Below are 18,401 nucleotides of genomic sequence, written 5' to 3'. Positions count from 1 at the left end.
AAACAGCGTGTTCAGTGCTAATACTGCAAAAAATGTGGCAAAGAAATGTACTTTTTGTCCTGAATACAAAGCATTATGTTTGGGGCAAATCCAACACAAGTCATTACTGAATACCACTCTTCATATTTTCAAGCATGGTGGTGTCTGCATCATGTTATGAGTATGATTGTCATCGGCAAGGACAAGGATGTTGTTTTTTTATTTTGTTTTTAAACAGAATAAAGCTATAAGCACGGGCAAAATCCTAGAACCTGGTTTATTCTGCTTTCCAACAGAACCTGGGAGACAAATTCACCTTTCAGTAGGACAATAACCTAAAACACAAGGCCAAATCTACACTGGAGTTGCTTACCAAGAAGACAGTGAATGTTCCTGAGTGGCCTAGTTAGAGTTTTTTGCCAAAAAATGGCTTGAAAATCTATGACAATTCTTGAAAATGGCTATCTATCAATGATCAACAATCAACTTGACAGTGCTTGAAGAATGTTTTAAAGAATAATGGGCAAATGTTGTACAATCCAGGTGTGCAAAGCTAATAGAGACTTCCCCAAAAAAAGGCATACAGCTGTAATCACTGCCAAAGGTGCTTCTGCAAAGTATTATGTAAATGAGATTTCTGTAATTCACTTTCAATACATTTAAAAACATTTCTAAAAACATGTTGTTTTCACTCTCTTTATGGGGGTATTGTGAGCAAAAAATATCTGTTTAATCCATTTTGAATTCAGGCTGTAATAACAAAATGTGGAATAAGTCATAAGTCTAGGGGTATGAATACTTTCTGAAGGCACTGTAAATGCATATAAATGTCACAGATATTCATATTGTAACAACATTTGGTACACATGTTACAAACTGTCAAGACTCAACATACAGTATATAAGCACATTCATATCAACCACATTGTGGAGATATCACAGGCACATGTTTTGTTACTATCAGTATACTATTGTTTGAATTGTTGTCACTAATTGGCGGGAGAGGGAGCTGCATCATTTGTGGTAGACAACATGTTTACTGTTGCCTTGTTAAGGATAGCTTGGCTATCAACTTCAGAATTTCAAAACTAACAAGCTGGTTTTTGGTTAGTTTAGGTCTCTTTTTTAGAAAGGGTTTCTCTGGTTATCTTCGGAGTCTGAAACTATGTGAAAGTGACCATGTGACTCGCAAGGGAAATATATTGGCTGGCTGGGAATCACCGGATTTATTTTGGACAGACAAAATAAACCAGCTGACAGCTAGGGGAATGAAGGCCTGATTATTCCCATATACCCACACCTGAGGCTCCCACAGAGACACACACACACACAGTGGAATGTGGTGACTTGTTTGTACCCGCAATGCTCCAATTAAGCTCTCCTTGGCCACACACAGAGACACTTCTGAGATACTGAAAATACACTGTTACGGATACAGGTATCCTGTGTGTGTATCCTGTATTCTTTTCTCTCCTTCTCCCCTCACAGGTAAAAATCATCACTCCCCAATCAGTCACCAATCAATCATCAATCAGAAGACACACCTGTTTCCTACCCAATCACATTTCCTTTCCCTTGGTTTAAAAACCCTGTCAGTTGTTTGCTCTAGAGCTCAATCTCTCTGTAAATCTCTCTGTTTCACTCTCTCTTTTGTTTTTGGTTATGGTGTTTGTTTGCTGGTGGGAAAAGGGGGAAACAAGACAAGTCGCCCATGGGCATACACTACTCGTAGGTAAACTTTGTTAAATACACTAGTTAGAACTGGGCGGACCACCCACTGTATTTTTTTGGTTAGTTAGCTGTTGTTGAAATAGGCTAGTCTAGCTTAGGGGTGTTTTTGAATACTTATTATTTCTTTCCTTGGGTCCAGCTCAGCCCCCTTTCCTGCTCCCCCCCATTACTGTGTGTTTTCCAATAAACCCTGAGTTTGACGGTAGATTTCAGTTGTCGTGGTTATTTCGTTCTCACTTTTACTTTGTCACTATTTTAAATTGCATGTGTTATGTTACTGGTCTCATTACCATCTCCCCCTAGACTGTCGGGCCAAAAGGGATTCGTAACACACTACATGGCCAAAAGTATAGTATGTGGATATCTGCTTGCCAAAAATCATATTCCAAAATCATGGGCATTGGTCACCCCTTTGCCCCTTTGCTGCAGCCTCCAGTCTTCTGGGAAGGCTTTCCACTAGATGTTGGAACATTGTTATGGGACTTGATTCCATTTCCCGAACTGTTAGAAGCACAAAGTTAGAAGCACAGAATCGTCTAGAATGTCATAGTATGCTCTAGCATTAAGATTTCCCTTTAATGGAACGAAGGGGCCTAGCCCGAAACATGAAAAACAGCCGAGACCATTATTGCTCCTCCATCAAACTTCACAGTTGGAACTATACATTCGGTTAGGTAGCGTTCTCCTGGCAACCGCCAAACCCAGATTTGTCCGTTGGACTGACAGATTGTAAAGTGGAAACAGAGAATGTGTTTCCACTGCTCCAGAGTCCAATGGCGGCGAGCTTTAGGCCACTCCAGCCGAAGCTTGGCATTGCGCATGGTGATCTTAGGCTAGTGTGATGTTGTTCAGCCATGGAAACACATTTCATGAAGCTCCCAACAAACAGGTTATTGTGCTGACATTGCTTCCAGAGGCAGTTTGGAACTTGCTCGGTAGTGAGTGTTGCAAACGAGGTCCGACAAGTTTTACGCACTATGCTCCTCAGTACTCAGTAAACGTGTAATATCTGGAAATGTAGCTAGCTATCTCACCTGAGAAATGTTTAATTTTTTTTAATTTAACCTTTAACTAGGCAAGTCAGTTAAGAACAAATTCTCATTTACAATGACTGCTAACCCCGGCCAAACCCTAACCAGGGCGACACTGGGCCAATTGTGTGCCGCACTATGGACTACCAATCAAGCTTCTCCATGTCATGGATGCCCTTAGTTTAGTGTAATCCGGAGATGGGTGTTTTCTCCATATCCTTAGCTATCATACTCTAATTCAACTGATTTCAAAACTGTCCTCCAGAAAGTGGAGAGCAACACAGATGCAGCTCTACTAAGCAATATATATATTTTTAAAGCGGCGTTGGACAGGATTACCTACACATACTAACCAGCTCAAATAGACTTACTATATGGAAGCTTACTATATGGCAGACCAACCCGAACTCTCTGTATGTCATTATCTCAGCCAATCATGGCTAGCGTATTTACTCATGCCATAGAAGTTTGTTAAGGCACATGAAAGTTCACATGTTCCAGAATGCATTTCTGCCAAAAAACACATTTAGATTATTTTCTTAAAGATGACATTTCAATGCTTCTTGGGTGAAGTAGTGACTCGTGACATACGCCTAGTTTCCTGACACGGGTCACACATTTGAAGGGGTGTCCACATACCTCAGTGTAGATTCTGAATATATTCTACAACGTATCTCAGACACAGCCAGTGGTTGGTCTACTTCCGTCACAGACAGACACTAAATGTCCCATTTCCAGCAGCAGTGCTTTCATCTCCTTCCAATGGGTAGAATAGATTTGTTGTCCCTACAGATGAATGATGAAAGTGTTTGTTTTCCTTGTACACCGACATGAAAAGGTATGGGTTTTTTTTCTCCACATAATTTGATTTCCCTCTTTCCATGTTTATTATATAATCCCATTCAAATTGGTGTGGAGATTTTGAAAATATTTTAAAAGTTTATTTCAAGGACCCTTATGAAGGATATTAACCTCTTAGAGCTCTAGGGGCGCTATTTCATTTTTGGATAAAAAACGTTCCCGTTTTAAGCGCGATATTTTGTCACGAAAAGATGCTCGACTATGCATATGCTTGACAGTTTTGGAAAGAAGAAGAAGAAGAAGAAGAAAACACTCTGAAGTTTCAGAATCTGCAAAGATTTTGTCTGTAAGTGCCCCAGAACTCATTCTACAGGCGAAACCAAGATGATGCATCACCCAGGAATTAGCAGAATTTCTGAAGCTCTGTTTTCCATTCTCTCCTTATATGGCTGTGATTGCGCAAGGAATGAGCCTACACTTTCTGTCGTTCGCCCAAGGTCTTAGCAGCATTGTGACGTATTTGTAGGCATATCATTGGAAGATTGGCCATAAGAGACTACATTTTCCAGAGGTCCGCCCGGTGTCCTTTGTCTAAATTTGTGCGTAATCTTCAGGTGCGGGCATTTTCTCCTGGGATTCAGGAGAGAAAGCATGTGTCCAAGAACGATGTATCAATGAAGAGATATGTGAAAAACACCTTGAGGACTGATTCTAAACAACGTTTGCCATGTTTTCAGTCGATATTATGGAGTTAATTTGGAAAAAAGTTTGCGTTTTGAGGACTGAATTTATGGATTTTTTTTGGTAGCCAAATGTGATGTATAAAACGGAGCTATTTCTAATACACAAGGAATCTTTTTGGAAAAACTGAGCATCTGCTATCTAACTGAGAGTATCCTCATTGAAAACATCAGAAGTTCTTCAAAGGTAAATGATTTTATTTGAAGGCTTTTATGTTTTTGTTAATGTTGCGTGCTGGATGCTAACGCTAATGCTAACGCTAAATGCTAACGCGAAATGCTAACTCTAGCTAGCTACTTTTACACAAATGATTGTTTTCCTATGGTTGAGAAGCATATTTTGAAAATCTGAGATGACAGTGTTGTTTACAAAAGGCTAAGCTTGAGAGATGGCATATTTATTTCATTTCATTTGCGATTTTCATAAATAGTTAACGTTGTGTTATGCTAATGAGCTTGCTGATAGATTTACACAATCCTGGATACAGGGGTTTTTTCATAGCTAAACGTGACGCAGAAAACGGAGCGATTTGTCCTAAACAAATAATCTTTCAGGAAAAACTGAACATTTGCTATCTGAGAGTCTCCTCATTGAAAACATCTGAAGTTCTTCAAAGGTAAATGATTTTTTTGAATGCTTTTCTGTTTTTTTGTGTAAATGTTGCCAGCTGAATGCTAATGCTAAATGCTACGTTAGCCATCAATACTGTTACACAAATGCTTGTTTTGCAACGGTTGAGAAGCATATTTTGAAAATCTGAGATGACAGTGTTGTTAACAAAAGGCTAAGCTTGAGAGCTAGCATATTTATTTCATTTCATTTGCGATTTTCATGAATAGTTAACGTTGCGTTATGGTAATGAGCTTGAGTCTGTATTCACGAACCCGGATCCGGGATGGGGAGATCAGAAAGGTTAATCATGAATATCATTACTCATCTTCATCTCTTGTATCAATGGGGAAATCAAATCAGCTCATGTAAGAATGTATCAGTTTGCATTTGACAAAACATTGTAGTAGTGGGAATAAAAGAGAATCAACAAACTCCATCCATGAATTCAAATGTTTCAGTAATTTGATAACAATCTCAATTACTGATATTAGCATTGGCTATTTCTAATTTATGGGTCCCACCAAATCCCATTCTTACTTTGACACCTCACACCCGTTTTGGATAGCAACAGATGACATTAAACATACGATAACATGACACATAAAACTTACAATAAAATATGGAAGCAATAGAGCACCTATGGTAACACCTCCATGACCTCATCTGCTAACTATTTTACTATAGATAGTATGTTATACTGTATATGCTTAAGAATCAATGGTTATTGTGGCAAACCTCTTCAAGGTTAGGAGCGTTTGTCACAAATTAAGTGGTAAACTGTCACCAAATCACCCAAGAATGAGAGTTATTTCGAACAGGACAGTACCTGTGTGTTTGTTTCTCCGTCCTGGTCCACCCAGGCCGTAGGCGAGGTCAAGGATAGCAGAGATCGGTACACGAATCGGGTTCTCGGTAGGTCCAGGTCCAAACGCCAACAGGTAAGTCCAAAACAATCCAGCTCATACACGGTAAATCAAGCCAATCTCTATTGTCTCTTTCTCTATTGTTCATAGATCCTTCCAGCACTCTCTCTCCCTCTTCCTGGTTTTTCCTGACCCTTTTTCTGTGGGTCGGCTCCAACTTCTGAGGGTTCCCCTTGCTTCTGGGATTTTTTGTGATCTGTAGTTCTGACAGGGGTGGCCATTTTATTGATCGGGCAGAGCCCGTTTATTAGTTCTGCTCTCACATATCTGCCATTTATCACTCAACCCCCTTCTTTGCCACATTATACAGTTGGTCAATGGTTATACAGTTTAGCCAAATACATTTAAGCTCAGTTTTTCACAATTCCTGACATGTAATCCTACTAAAAATCCCATGTCTTAAATCAGTTAGGATTACCACTTTATTTTAAGAATGTGAAGTGTCAGGATAATAGTAGAGAATTATTTCAGCATTTATTTATTTCATCACATTCCCAGTGGGTCTGAAGTTTACATACACACACTCAATTAGTATTTGGTAGCATTGCCTTTAAATTGTTTCACTTGGGCCCAACGTTTCGGGTAGCCTTCCCAAAATAAGTTGGGTGAATTTTGGCCCATTCCTCCTGACCGAGATGTTGTAACTGAGTCAGGTTTGTAGGCCTCATTGATCGCACACGCTTTTTCAGTTCTTCCCACAAATGTTCTATGGGATTGAGGTCAGGGCTTTGTGATGGCCACTCCAACACCTTGACTTTGTTGTCTAAGCCATTTTGCCACAACTTTGGAAGTATGCTTGGGGTCACTGTCCATTTGGAAGACCCAATTGCGACTAAGCTTTAACTTCCTGACTGATGTCTTGAGCTGATGCTTCAATATATCCACAATTTTACTTCCTCATGATGCCATCTATTTTGTGACGTGCACCAGTCCCTCATGCAGCAAAGCAACCCCACAACATCTGCCACCCCAGTGCTTCATTTTCCTCAACATAACGATGATCATTATGGCCAAACAGTTATATTTTTGTTTCCTCACACATTTCTCCAAAAAGTACAATCTTTGCTCTCATGTGCAGTTGCTAAACTAAGCCTGGTTTTTTTATGGCTGTTATGAAGCAGTGGCTTCAGCCTGAAAGTCCGCTCAGCAAGGACATATCGATATCGGACTCGTTTTACTGTGGATGTAGATACTTTTGTACCCGTTTCCTCCAGCATCTTCCCAAGGTCCTTTGCTGTTGTTCTGGGATTGATTTGCACTTTTTGCAGCAAAGTACGTTCATCTCTAGGAGACACAACGCGTCTCCTTCCTGAGCGGTAAGACGGCTGTGTGGTCCCATGGTGTTTATACTTGCGTACTATTGTTTGTACAGATGAACGCGGTATCTTCAGGCATTTGGAAATTGCTCTCAAGGATGAACCAGACTGGTGGAGGTCTACAAAAAAAATTCTGAGGTCTTGGCTGATTTCTTTTGATTTTTCCCATGATGTCAAGCAAAGAGGTACTGAGTTTGAAGATAGGCCTTGAAATACATCCACAGGTACACCTCAAATTGACTCAAATGATGTCAATTAGCCTTTCAGAAGCTTCTAAAGCCATGACATCATTTTCTGGAATTTTCCAAGCTGTTTAAAAGGCACAGTCAACTTTGTGTATGTAAACTTCTGACCCACTGGAATTGTGATACAGTGAATTATAAGTGAAATAATCTGTCTGTAAACAATTGTTGGAAAAATGACTTGTGTCACGCACAAAGTAGATGTGTTACCCGACTTGCCAAAACTATATTTTGTTAACAAAAAAAATTTGTGGAGTGATTGAAAAACGAGTTTTAATGACTCTAACCTAATTGTATGCAAACTTCTGACTTCAACAGTATATTATATCAATTTACTGCACAACCCATTGTTTTCTTCTAGATAGTCACAGATTATATTTTCATCTCAAAACATTACACAATATTTCTCACATTAATCGATTGTCTGCTCTCGATCAATATGATAAAACATTTCTTGAAGATCAACATATCATGTGCAATCTATAGAAGGAAGACGCCATTTCCGGTCACAACTTGCAGACTTGTTTACGTGTTGCTGTGCGTTGTGTTGCCAACCTATTTTGCTACCTGACAACTTTACGGTTTTTACTTTTTAATTACCGTTTATATTTGTTTTTTTTTTCCTCAACTTTTTCACTCCGGACGCTTTATCTGGACATGGTTCGTCAGGACCTCCAACAGCCGAAGCTAAGTAGTAACATTAACATGATGCCTTCTAATTGCAGTCACTGTACTCATAATATACAGGAGAACGATCGCCTTACGGCGAGGATAGCTGTGCTACAAGCCCAGCTTCAGACGCAATCGTTAGGCAAGGGTAATTTCAGTGTAGGAAAGGATGAAACAGCGTCTGTGCCACCAGTAAGTACAGATAGTAACGTTAGTATAAATCCCCTCGCACGGTTTTCCCCATTAAGCAGCAAGTCGGAGTCAGAGGCCGAGCCTTCTCTTGTCTCTGCTCCTCCCGTTACGGGGTCTAAGACGCCGAAGCTTCCCACCATTAGCTCTGACAAATTGAAAACTCTAGTCATTGGCGACTCCATTACCCGCAGTATTAGACTTAAAACGAATCATCCAGCGATCATACACTGTTTATCAGGGGGCAGGGCTAACGACGTTAAGGCTAATCTGAAGATGGTGCTGGCTAAAGCTAAAACTGGCGAGTGTAGAGAGTAAAGAGATACGGTATTGTTATCCATGTCTGGACCAACCATGTTAGGATGAAACAGTCAGAGATCACCAAGCGCAACATAGCTTCAGCGTGTAAATCAGCTAGAAAGATGTGTCGCATCGAGTAATTGTCTCTGGCCCCGTCCCAGTTAGGGGGAGTGATGAGCTCTACAGCAGAGTCTCACAACTCAATCGCTGGTTGAAAACTATTTTCTGCCCCTCCCAAAAGATAGAATTTGTAGATAATTGGCCCTCTTTCTGGGACTCACCCACAAACAGGAGTGACGGACTCCATCCTAGCTGGAGGGGTGCTCTCATCTTATCTACCAACATAGACAGGGCTCTAACTCCTCTAGCTCCACAATGAAATAGGGTGCAGGCCAGGCAGCAGGCTGTTAGCCAGCCTGCCAGCATAATGGAGTCTGCCACTAGCACAGTCAGTGTAGTCAGCTCCGCTATCCCCATTGAGAATGTGTCTGTGCCTCGACCTAGGTTGGGCAAAACTAAACATGGCGGTGTTCGCCTTAGCAATCTCACTAGGATAAAGACCTCCTCCATTCCTGTTATTATTGAAAGAGATCATGATTCCGCACATCTCAAAATAGGGCTACTTAATGTTAGATCCCTTACTTCAAAGGCAATTATAGTCAATGAACTAATCACTGATCATAATCTTGATGTGATTGGCCTGACTGAAACATGGCTTAAGCCTGATCAATTTACTGTGTTAAATGAGGCCTCACCTCCTGGCTACGCTAGTGAACATATCCCCCGTGCATCCCGCAAAGGCGGAGGTGTTGCTAACATTTACGATAGCAAATTTCAATTTTCAAAAAAAAAAAAATGACGTTTTCGTCTTTTGAGCTTCTAGTCATGAAATCTATGCAGCCTACTCAATCACTTTTTATAGCTACTATTTACAGGCCTCCTGGGCCATATACAGCGTTCCTCATTGAGTTCCCTGAATTCCTATTGGACATTGTAGTCATAGCAGATAATATTCTAATCTTTGGTGACTTTAATATTCACATGGACAAGTCCACAGACCCACTCCAAAAGGCTTTCGGAGCCATCATCGACTCAGTGGGTTTTGTCCAACATGTCTCTGGACCCACTCACTGTCACAGTCATACTCTGGACCTAGTTTTGTCCCATGGAATAAATGTTGTGGATCTTAATGTTTTTCCTCATAGTCCAGGATTATCGGACCACCATTTTATTACATTTGAAATTGCAACAAATAATCTGCTCAGACCCCAACTAAGGAACATCAAAGTCGTGCTATAAATTCACAGACAACACAAAGATTCCTTGATGTCCTTCCAGATTCCCTCTGTCTACCCAAGGATGCCAAAGGACAAAAATCAGTTAACCACCTAACTGAGGAACTCAATTTAACCTTGCGCAATACCCTAGATGCAGTTGCACCCCTAAAAACTAAAAACATTTCTCATAAGAAACTAGCTCCCTGGTACACAGAAAATACCCGAGCTCTGAAGCAAGCTTCCAGAAAATTGGAACGGAAATGGCGTCACACCAAACTGGAAGTCTTCTGACTAGCTTGGAAAGACAGTACCGTGCAGTATCGAAGAGCCCTCACTGCTGCTTGATCATCCTATTTTTCCAACTTAATTGAGGAAAATAAGAACAATCTGAAAATCCTTTTTGATACTGTCGCAAAGCTAACTAAAAAGCAGCATTCCCCAAGAGAGGATGGCTTTCACTTTAGCAGTGATAAATTCATGAACTTCTTTGAGGAAAAGATCATGATTATTAGAAAGCAAATTACGGACTCCTCTTTAAATCTGCGTATTCCTTCAAAGCTCAGTTGTCCTGAGTCTGCACAACTCTGCCAGGACCTAGGATCAAGAGAGACGCTCAAGTGTTTTACTACTATATCTCTTGACACAATGATGAAAATAATCATGGCCTCTAAACCTTCAAGCTGCATACTGGACCCTATTCCAACTAAACTACTGAAAGAGCTGCTTCCTGTGCTTGGCCCTCCTATGTTGAACATAATAAACAGCTCTCTATCCACTGGATGTGTACCAAACTCACTAAACGTGGCAGTAATAAAGCCTCTCTTGAAAAAGCCAAACCTTGACCCAGAAAATATAAAAAACTATCGGCCTATATCGAATCTTCCATTCCTCTCAAAAAAAATTTAAAAGACTGTTGCGCAGCAACTCACTGCGTTCCTGAAGACAAACAATGTATACGAAATGCTTCAGTCTGGTTTTAGACCCCTTCATAGCACTGAGACTGCACTTGTGAAGGTGGTAAATTACCTTTTAATGGCATCAGACCGAGGCTCTGCATCTGTCCTCGTGCTCCTAGACCTTAAGTGCTGCTTTTGATACCATCGATCACCACATTCTTTTGGAGAGATTGGAAACCCAAATTGGTCTACACGGACAAGTTCTGGCCTGGTTTAGATATTATCTGTCGGAAAGATATCAGTTTGTCTCTGTGAATGGTTTGTCCTGTGACAAATCAACTGTACATTTCTGTATTCCTCCAGGTTCCGTTTTAGGACCACTATTGTTTTCACTATATAATTTACCTCTTGAGGATGTCATTCGAAAACATAATGTTAACTTTCACTGCTATGCGGATGACACACAGCTGTACATTTCAATGAAACATGGTGAAGCCCCAAAATTGCCCTCGCTAGGAGCATGTGTTTCAGACATAAGGAAGTGGATGACTGCAAACTTTCTACTTTTAAACTCGGACAAAACAGAGATGCTTGTTCTAGGTCCCAAGAAACAAAGAGATCTTCTGTTGAATCTGACAATTAATCTTAATGGTTGTACAGTCGTCTCAAATGAAACTGTGAAGGACCTCGGCGTTACTCTGGACCCTGATCTCTCTTTTGAGGAACATATCAAGACCATTTCAAGGACAGCTTTTTTCCATCTACGTAACATTGCAAAAATCAGAAACTTTCTGTCCAAAAATGATGCAGAAAAATGTATCCATGCTTTTGTCACTTCTAGGTTAGACTACTGTAATGCACTACTTTCCGGCTACCCGGATAAAGCACTAAATAAACTTCAGTTAGTGCTAAATACGGCTGCTAGAATCCTGACTAGAACCCCAAAATTTGATCATATTACTCCAGTGCTAGCCTCCCTACACTGGCTTCCTGTCAAGGCAAGGGCTGATTTCAAGGTTTTACTGCTAACCTACAAAGCATTACATGGGCTTGCTCCTACCTATCTCTCTGATTTGGTCCTGCCGTACATACCTACACGTACGCTACGGTCACAAGACGCAGGCCTCCTAATTGTCCCTAGAATTTCTAAGCAAACAGCTGGAGGCAGGGCTTTCTCCTATAGAGCTCCATTTTTATGGAATGGTCTGCCTACCCATTTAAGAGACGCAAACTCGGTCTCAACCTTTAAGTCTTTACTGAAGACTCATCTCTTCAGTGGGTCATATGATTGAGTGTACTCTGGCCCAGGAGTGGGAAGGTGAATGGAAAGGCTCTGGAGCAACGAACCGCCCTTGCTGTCTCTGCCTGGCCGGTTCGCCTCTTTCCACTGGGATTCTCTGCCTCTAACCCTATAACAGGGGCTGAATCACTGGCTTACTGGGGCTCTTTCATACCGTCCCTGGGAGGGGTGCGTCACTTGAGTGGGTTGAGTCACTGATGTGATCTTCCTGTCTGGGTTGGAGTCCCCCCCCCCCCCCCCCGTCCTTTGGCAAAGTGGGTGGGGTTATATCCTTCCTGTTTGGCCCTGTCCGGGGGTGTCCTCGGATGGGGCCACAGTGTCTCCTGACCCCTCCTGTCTCAAACTACTGCAGCATAAATACTGAAGGCTATGTGTCGGGGGGCTAGGGTCAGTTTGTTATATCTGGAGTAATTCTCCTGTCCTATTCGGTGTCCTGTGTGAATTTAAGTGTGCTCTCTCTAATTCTCTCTTTCTCTCTTTCTTTCTCTCTCTCGGAGGACCTAAGCCCTAGGACCATGCCTCAGGACTACCTGACATGATGACTCCTTGCTGTCCCCAGTCCACCTGGCCATGCTGCTGCTCCAGTTTCATCTGTTCTGCCTTATTATTATTGGACCATGCTGGTCATTTATGAACATTTGAACATCTTGGCCATGTTCTGTTATAATCTCCACCCGGCACAGCCAGAAGAGGACTAGCCACCCCACATAGCCTGGTTCCTCTCTAGGTTTCTTCCTAGGTTTTGGCCTTTCTAGGGAGTTTTTCCTAGCCACCGTGCTTCTACACCTGCATTGCTTGCTGTTTGGGGTTTTAGGCTGGGTTTCTGTACAGCACTTTGATATATCAGCTGATGTAAGAAGGGCTATATAAATACATTTGATTTGAAGACAAATTTTGTAGATGTATTTAAGAAATGTTTAGAATTCTGGATCAATTGTATGTTTTCAGATTAGCAGACAGGCCTAAAGCAACAAACTTTGAGGGATAAACTTTCTCCAGCTTTGATATCAATCAAACAATTCTCTTTCACTGTTCAACAATACTTATAATACAGATCAATATCTACCATGTTTTTTGGAGCCCATCAAAGGTTGATCTTCCAGATAGATTTAATTCAGGAGGACAAGAGAAGCTGTGATGGCAGATGTCAACGATCTTGAATAAAAATAAATAAAAAAATACAATAGACATTCAAAGCAGAAGGGGATGATTTTTTTTGTTTATCAGTCAGTAGTTCTTGGAGTTAGGACTACAAAAGTCACATTACTGCTGCAAACATCCATCATTGTACTCTAAAAATCACAGTTAACTGCAAAAGTTAGATTTGACTTCAAATTCAATATTGGTGCACAATTTCTACTGAAAATGTCAAAGGGATGTCAACGTCACTATTTGTTGAATGAACCCAATACCAACAGAAGTGATGGCTGCGAATATGGATTGTGGAGCTAAGCAACATTAGCTGTTCTGTAAAAGCTCTTGGGTATCCAAGTAAACAAACAAATGCTTGGGGAATAGAATTGCAAAATTCCAGTAACTTGGCCAAAATTCTCTGGATTTTCAGAAATCCCATTTAGAGGATTTCCTGCTTATTCCCTCCAGATTCCAGGAACATTTAAACTGGGATTTCTGGAAAACGTTGGAATTTTAAAGTTACCAGAATTGTGCAACCTTATTAGGTAAAGATGTTTTTATCAATAATAAAGACTAACTGACTTGTGTGAAACTTCTTCTACATCAGGGATGGGCAACGATTGGTGACACACTTTTGCCCCATTCCATATTACCACACCTGACTACCAATAATCAACTAATCATGGTCTTCAGATTAGAATGCAATTAGTTTAATCAGGTGTGTTAGTTATAGGACTGGAGGAAAAGTGTGACACCAATCAGGCCCCTGAGAACTGGAGTTGCCCATTCCTGATCTGCATAGTACCTGGTTCACGGTTTGGTTGGCTGGCTAGCAAATACACAAGAGGTATGTGGCAGGGTCTACAGTCAATCACGGACTACAAAAATAAAACCAGCCCCGTCGCGGACCAGGATGTCTTGCTCCCAGACAGACTAAATAACTTCTAACGGCTCGCTACTAAAACCTGCGGACTCTCCTTCACTGCAGCCGACGTGAGTAAAACATTTAAACGTGTTAACCCTTGCAAGGCTGCAGGCCCAGACGGCATCCCCAGCCGTCTCCTCAGAGCATGCGCAGACCAGCTGGCTGGTGTGTTTACGGACATATTCAATCAATCCTTATCCCAGTCTGCTGTTCCCACATGCTTCAAGAGGGCCACCATTGTTCCTGTTCCCAAGAAAGCTAAGGTAACTGAGCTAAACGACTACTTCCGTCATCATGAAGTGCTTTGAGAGACTAGTCAAGAACCATATCACCTCCACCCTACCTGACACCCTAGACCCACTCCAATTTGCTTACCGTCCCAATAGGTCCGCAGACGACGCAATCGCAACCACACTGCCCTAACCCATCTGGACAAGAGGAATACCTATGTGAGAATGCTGTTCATCGACTACAGCTCAGCATTTACACCATAGTACCCTCCAAACTCGTCATCAAGCTTGAGACCCTGGGTCTCAACCCCACCCTGTGCAACTGGGTACTGGACTTCCTGACGAGCCACCCCCAGGTGGTGAGGGTAGGTAACAACATCTCCACCCCGCTGATCCTCAACACTGGGGCCCCACAAGGGTGCGTTCTGAGCCCTCTCCTGTACTCCCTGTTCACCCATGACTGAGTGGCAATGGTGTCAGGAAAGTGACCTCACACTCAACATCAACAAAACAAAGGAGATGATTGTGGACTTCAGGAAACAGCAGAGGGAGCACCCCCTTATCCACATCGATGGGACAGTATTGGAGAGGGTAGTAAGTTTTATGTTCCTCGGCGTACACATCACGGACAAACTGAATTGGTCCACCCACACAGACAGCGTTGTGAAAAAGGCGCAGCAGTGCCTCTTTGACCTCAGGAGGCTGAAGTAATTTGGCTTGTCACCAAAATCACTCACAAACTTCTACAGATGCACAATCGAGAGCATCCTGTCGGGCTGTATCACCGCCTGGTACGGCAACTGCTCCGCCCACAACCGTAAGGCTCTCCAGAGGGTAGTGAGGTCTGCACAACGCATCACCGGGGGCAAACTACCTGCCCTCCAGGACACCTACACCACCCGATGTCACAGGAAGGCCATAAAGATCATCAAGGACAACAACCACCCGAGCCACTGCCTGTTCACCCCATTATCAGGCAGAAGGCGATGTCAGTACAGGTGCATCAAAGCAGGGACCGAGAGACAGAAGCTATTTTTCAATCTCAAGGCCATCAGACTGTTAAACAGCCACCACTAACATTGAGTGGCTGCTGCCAACATACTGACTCAACTCCAGCTCACTTTAATAATGGAAATTGATGTAGAAAAATTTATCACTAGCCACTTTAAACTATGCCACTTTTATGTTTACATACCCTACATTACTCATCTCATATGTATATACTGTACTCTATACCATCTACTGCATCTTGCCTATGCCGTTCTGTACCATCACTCATTCATATATCTTTATGTACATGTTCTTTATCCCTTTACACTTGTGTGTATAAGGTAGTAGTTGCGGAATTGTTAGGTTAGATTACTTGTTGGTTATTACTGCATTGTCGGAACTAGAAGCACAAGCATTTTGCTACACTCGCATTAACATCTGCTAACCATGTGTATGTGACAAATACAATTCGATTTGATTTGGGATGGGCGGGTATTACATTTGCTGCTAGGCTCCCCATCTCAGTGGGGCCTACAAGCTCGTTGGTGAGCTTGGCATCATGGTGGTCTTCAGAATTTTTGCTTTTGGCAGTGCCCAGCCATTTTCGGATATCCATGTTGATCAAAGCTTAGCCAACTAGCTATAATTATTCAGCGCGCTGCTACCAACACTTAACAATCTTGTAGCTATTAGCTAGCCAGTTATTAGCTGTAAACAACTTTTTTCCCTCTGTGTGAGAAAAAAACCCCGCCCTGGGATCCAATGAGCTTCCTAAATAAGGTAATGAAGGCGATACCTTATGACATTGCATGGCTAGGTTCCCAATCAGAAAGGATTGTAGGATTTGAACTAAATATTACATTATTACATCCCCCCTCCCTCACTACTCCTCCTGATCACCCGGCATAAAGCCTCTGTCCCGCAGCTCTACATTGGCAAAAGCAGGCAGGGTAGTTCATATACCATTTGTTCTGTTTATGGAGAACAAAACTGTGGGGGGGGGGGGATATTCTGGGGTGGTCCATGCCTGGCTTCTCCACCCCGTAGAGCCGGCTCTGGTACATGTTAATGTATACCAATGCAGGAACTCACAAAAAGCCGCATAAGACTAACAACATTTTTACAGTGTAGCCTTTGGCCCGCTATCACATAATGAAACTCCTTACAAGTCCAAACACATCATTATGAGGGCCAAGCCTTCCTTTCCCTTCTCTCTCTCCGGCTAACCACCATCTCCGCTCTGTTGAGATTCATATACTCATGTGGTGTTTACTCTGCCTGAACCCCATTATGCCTCACCAGCAAATTAGCTGCCATGGGGGGGGGGGGGGGGGGTCTCAACTCCCAGCCTGAGTTTCTTGACTCACAAAAATACTGTTTAGCGTAGCTGATAATGTGCGCTAACGCACTGTGCCTCTGATTCTCCCAAGCTGCCCCCTTGTACCCCGACGTACTGTGTCTTTCAGAGACAAACTAACGGTTATGGTACCCAAGCCGCACTCCGCCACTCTCTCAATCATTAGTCACAAACTTCAATTAGGGCCATTAAGAGGAACAATGGCTTCAGAGCGTAAGTGTGAAAAATCTATTTTGCCGTGTATGCTAGCATTTATCTAATTTGTAAGACTGTAAATCTTGATAGTCAATGACGGGAGGCACTGTTATGAAGTGTAATGATGATCAGAGCAGTTAGCTACTTCTGGATAATGGCTGTTGTGTTCAGTGTAGCAGATATATCAAGAGCAGCCTTAGGTCATATGATGTCAGCCAAGAGTTCAAATCTATTTACATCAATCCACACTGTTCCACTAGCTTCTGAGGATAACTATTTGTAATGTCTGGTTTATGTGTACATACAGTAGTTAAAAACATTTGACGGAAATTTAGTAAAGGTCATGCACACAAACCCAAAAAACAACAAACTTAGAACCTTTATCCGTTGATTTACCTGGCATGGTTTGCGTTTGCTGGTCAGCTGTTTTATGCACAGATTGCTTAATGTCAGCAATTGCAGTTGGCCTTGTTATAACTTATATATAGCCTATATTTAGTGGATATAAAATGTATATTTTGTTTCGTAAAGTTGTATAATTGTTAATGATTTTGATATATGAACAATTCCTTTCATGCATTTAATAGATTCAAAATATTATTTTGTGTGGTGATACTTTTCTTTTACGTTTTTCAATTGCATCCTTAAAAAAAAAGTAGCCTGAATAAACATTCGGACACGACACTTTCCATGACATAGACTGACCAGGTGAATCTAAGTGAAAGCTATGATCCTTTATTGATGTCACCTGTTAAATCCACTTCAATCAGTGAATGACGGAAAGGAGACAGGTCAACGAAGGATTTTTAACCCTTGAGACAATTTAGACATGGATTGTGTATGTGTGCCATTCAGAGGGTGAATGGGCAAGACAAAAGATTTTTGAGCCTGTGAGCAGGGTATGGCAATAGGTGCCAGGCGCACCGGTTTGAGTGTGTTAAGAACTGCAACGTAGTCCATGGCCCAACGCCTTGAGTCTGTTCTGAGGGCAAAAGGGGGTGGAACTCAATATTAGGACGATGATCCTAATGTTTTGTACAGTCAGTGTATGTTGCCCTAGAAGCGTAAAAAAAAAAACCTTGCTCACCAAAATAATGTCTTAAATGATAGAATGAATGCTTCAATCTATACTGAGCTGAATCTTAAATGCAACATGTCCCATGGTTGGTCCTATGTTTCATGAGCTGAAATAAGAAAAGAGCTGATCCCAGAAAAAAAAACTCGTTCCACAGGAATGCTGGCCCATGTTGACTCCAATGCTTCCCACAGTTGTGTCAAGTTGGCTGGATGTCCTTTGGGTAGTGGACCATTCAGTTTCCCATTCATACACATGGGAAACTGTTGAGCATTCAAAAGCACTTCAATCATAAAAAATATGTATATATTTTCACCCCTTTTTTTGTGGTATCCAATTTGGATACCAATTTGTGGTATCCAATAGTTACAGTCTTGTCTCATCGCTGCAACTCCCTTACGAACTCAGGAGAGGCGAAGGTCGAGAGCCATGCATCCTCCGAAACACAACCCAACCAGGCCGCACTGCTTCTTGACATAATGCCCATCC

This window comes from Oncorhynchus mykiss, chromosome 22 (assembly GCF_013265735.2).
Source record: "Oncorhynchus mykiss isolate Arlee chromosome 22, USDA_OmykA_1.1, whole genome shotgun sequence".
Taxonomy (NCBI): Eukaryota; Metazoa; Chordata; class Actinopteri; order Salmoniformes; family Salmonidae; genus Oncorhynchus; species Oncorhynchus mykiss.
The sequence above is the reverse complement of the archived record's forward strand: the minus strand, read 5'-3'. Positions refer to the sequence as shown.